Source organism: Empidonax traillii, unplaced genomic scaffold (genome assembly GCF_003031625.1).
Source record: "Empidonax traillii isolate 1590-97213 ecotype Southwest subspecies unplaced genomic scaffold, ASM303162v1 scaffold1744:size166004, whole genome shotgun sequence".
In the NCBI taxonomy this organism is placed as follows: Eukaryota; Metazoa; Chordata; class Aves; order Passeriformes; family Tyrannidae; genus Empidonax; species Empidonax traillii.
In genome coordinates, this window is record NW_020956937.1 from 159,491 (window position 1) to 163,603 (window position 4,113).

Genomic DNA, 4,113 nt, shown 5'->3' on the forward strand with positions numbered 1-4,113 from the left:
ACTCCTAACACCTGGAAATAATTAGTGGAACAATGACAAATTGATTGGATACACCACTCCTGAGAAGTTCTCAGACGGAAGAAATTAATAAAGCTGCGGTCTAATTAATCAATCTCTTTCAGACTTTGGTTTTTGTTCTACGTGTCCAAGATTAAAAAGATGTGACAACTGATCCATGATCTAATTAAAGCATTTTAGGGAGCTCTCATTGTAATTAGAGCAAAAGCATTGTTATGAAGCCATTCTAAATTATAATAATATATAGTCACAAACTGAGTTGCACATTCCATACTGAACAGGGATGATGATACTAAATGATGATATGAAAGATCTGAGTAACCTATAATTCCTAATAGGGCATATTAAAATACAAGCAGGTTTTTAGTCCTTCCTTCATGGATGCTGCCTCATTATTCAAGCAAACAAAAGCAAACTCTTCAGGATGCAAAGATCTCCAATTTTATCCCATTTGGACTTGTCTAGAAACTCACCAGAGCAGGTGAGTTCACACGTCAACACTCAGGTTTCTGGCTCGGGAATAATGAATTCAATCTGGTCTTGGGTGGTTGGTTTCCCACTGTCTATATTCCTCCTACCCTAATAATCATATTGATTATTGATTAAAACAATTTTTTGTTTACAACACTTAAAAATCCATTCTCATAACTGAAAACATTTCATTTCAACATCAACCCCTATTTGACACTGTTGAAATGTGGGAAGTAATTTTGTATTTTCATCCTATACACTTAATAAATATAAATATACACGAAAAATTCTATTCAGCATTTCAAAAGCTTCACACCAATGGCTGTTAAATCTTCACCCCCCTTTTCCCTGATACTTTTCTTCTGCATTTTAATGCCATATCCCCTAAACCTACCTCCCCTTTCACTTGCAGCTGGGATTTGGTTCTCCATCTGGGGGAGAACGACCACTGTTCTCATCACATTAATGCATTTCAAGGCCAGAAAAGGCCATCTCTGATGGAGCCTGATCTTTTCCCATCACATTCCAGCTACTGGAGCTGTTTCTCTCCCGATCTGATTGCACAGATGATCTGGTTCACTTAAATTTGATGCACTTCACATTTGACATTTAGATGGAGCGATGGAAGATGAGTCACTCTGCGTTTTAAAGCACAATGGATATCCCTAAATCTAATATGTATTTTAGATTCATTCACTTCCTACACCATTAAAATACGTCATTTTAATTAACTAATTCTTTCCTAAGGCAAGGTAAAATAGCAGGAATGCAAAACTTAAAGGCACTTAATACAGAACTTTAGGACATTTAGCCACGTATCTATGACAATCAAAGACAACTGTTCCACAAATGTTACATTTTAGAAAGAACTTTTCTAATTAATAGCCAGATTAATGGTGCTTTTGAAACATCAACGATGCACTTAAGTACAATAAAACATTAATTTAATTTCAATTCAAAAGTAAAGTGTTTGGGATGTGAGTATGCATTAACATTTTAATCCCACTTGGTCTGCAGCTCCCAGCTACTCTATGGTAGCTGCAGAACTGCAACAAGAACATTCAAAATTATCAGAGTAGTTCATCACCTACAAAAGACTCTACAGTGAAAAAGTGTTAGGAAAAATTGCCAATTTTTTGGCGAACTGTGCATGGTAAATTTATTTAAATCATTACTGTAAAACAGGACTGAAATGAATGTACCTGACAGAGAAAAATCTGTGAGGCCCAGTGATTAAAGTCGTGAATTTAATCATTTAATTGGTTTCTGCACAACAATTCATTCACATAAAGAAAATTGTGATTAATAAATCCGATTGACCTGTACCAGGTATAGAAGGGAAGAACATTTGAAAAGCACACACAATTTTCTTACAGAAGCACTCCCAGAAAACAAGTGTGGCATTCAGATTCCATCATTCTGGGGCCTGAAGAGGCTGACAAATACTGTAGAGCCAAGCAAATTCCAGGGTACATTCTATCTATGCCCAAGGCACTGTGAACTAAACTCAAAATCATAATTAGAATCAGCACCATCACTCTCTATTATCAAACTAATGAAAAAATGCCCAGTGAAGAGTTTAGTTGAAATTAATATTTTTTGAGATAAACTTCAGTTCAAAGGGTTGATATTTTCCATCAAGATGCATTTTCATAATAAAATTTAAAAAAAAAAAAAATCCCAATCCTCTGTGAAAACAGAGGGAGCAGCAGGTTGCAAATGGGAATAATAAGTTTGTGGGAAGGATTGACGATGAGGTTGATCAACCCAGTGGATTATCAGCTCTCTAGTTGTTTTAAGGGTCAGTTTTGTATCCCTGCTAAATTATGCTTTTCCTTACACTTAGATCCTGTCTCTGAATGCCTTGACAGAAGCAGCAGGAGCAGCAGAGCACATTTCCAAGCCCCACTGCAACCTGGATTAATATGTCAAGAGCTCTTCCTGGCTGTTGATCACCCTGTTCTGATGAGCCCAAGACAAAGGAAATGGGTAAATCCTGAAATATGGCATATTCTTAACATCACTGTTAAAAATCTGGGGAGCAAACATGGCTAAAAGTAAATAAAGGGCTCTTCCTTTTCAAAGGGATTAAGAGAACAGGCAGAGCCACGTTGAAAAATTTAGGGGTTTGTGGCCAAGGCAGAAAAAGAACAGCAGGAAAAACTTAAATGCAAAAATGGGAAAAGATACTCCAGTATGAGAGAGAACAAGAAAGGAGAAAAGCAGACCAAGGAGGGTCATCAGCCCAGGAAATGTCTATGGCATAGATGTTAAGAAAAAGATGTGAGAAAGACAACCAAGAATACAAGGAGAGCATTTGCAGGTTTACACGGAGCAAGAGACAGAAGGTAAAATAGCACTTTTAAAGAATTAAGTTATTTCATTTCCACTATTTGCTCACACGATCTGCACACACTGTGTGTGATAACTTACACTTGAGACCCCCTGCAGTTATTTTTACATCACAAAAGAACATGCCAAGGATTTCTGAAATCATGCTCGAACCATCAGCCTACGTGAAAACTGAGTTAATCCTTCCAAAATTGGAAATTACATTTAAAAATTAATTTTTGAAGACTCTAGCAATTTTTCATCAAATCTTGACTTGGAAAGATTTTAGTAACCTAACACTTTATTGCCAGTTTCACTGGGAGTCAAACATACATGTGTTGACACGTGTTAACATAAGATCCCCTTATTAATTAATCTCTTATTAATTACAGGCATTGTTTGAACGTTTAAAAACTGCAAGAGCTTCTGTGCAGAGAGATAATGAGATACCTGAGCTTCATACTGTGCATTTACATTCCAGTGCAGGGCTCTATGGCCCACCACCACCACACAGGAATATGACCAGTACGTTATGCACAATAAAAGGTTCAAAACCAAGATATGATTATCATTAGATTTTTAAATGAGAACACAAAGAAATTATCATTAGGGAAAGCCTTTATAGGAAATAGAAAAAAATTATGGTTGATCATTAGGTCTGTCCTTTCCAGATGTACCCGGGCATGAAGGAAGGCTGAGGAGAATCAGGGCTGGATGTGGCTCTGAGAAACCTGGTCTAGTGGAAGGTGTCGGAACCAGATGACCCTTAAGGTCCCTTCCAACCCACCTCCTCCTGTGATTCCATGATCTCCATCCTTTACTGGTGCAGGGGGAAACAGAGCCACAAAGGATGAGGAAAAGGTTGAGGCACTTAATGCCTTCTTTGCCTCAGTCTCCCCCAGTAAGACCAGTTGTCCAGCAGGTACCCATCCCTGAGCTGAAGGACAGTGAAGTCCCCAAACTGGCCCTCCTCCTGTTGCTAATGTATTTATTAAAAAGTCCTTTATTATTAATTTTTTTTTATAGCAGTACCCAGGTTAAGTTCTAGCTGGGCTCTGGCCCTTCTAATTTTCCCCGTGCATGACCTCAAAACATCCTTGCAGCCCTCCTGAACTGCCTGCCTCTTCTCACAAAGGTCACAAACTCCCCTTTTTTTCCCCTGAGTTCCAGCCAAACTCTCTGCCCATGCCGACAAGTCTTAAATAAATAAAATGAAGAGCAACTTAAAACCACAAGGTCCAGAAGAAGCAGGTGAAAGGCAGTAGGGGTGATACATATCTATAACTAAAACAC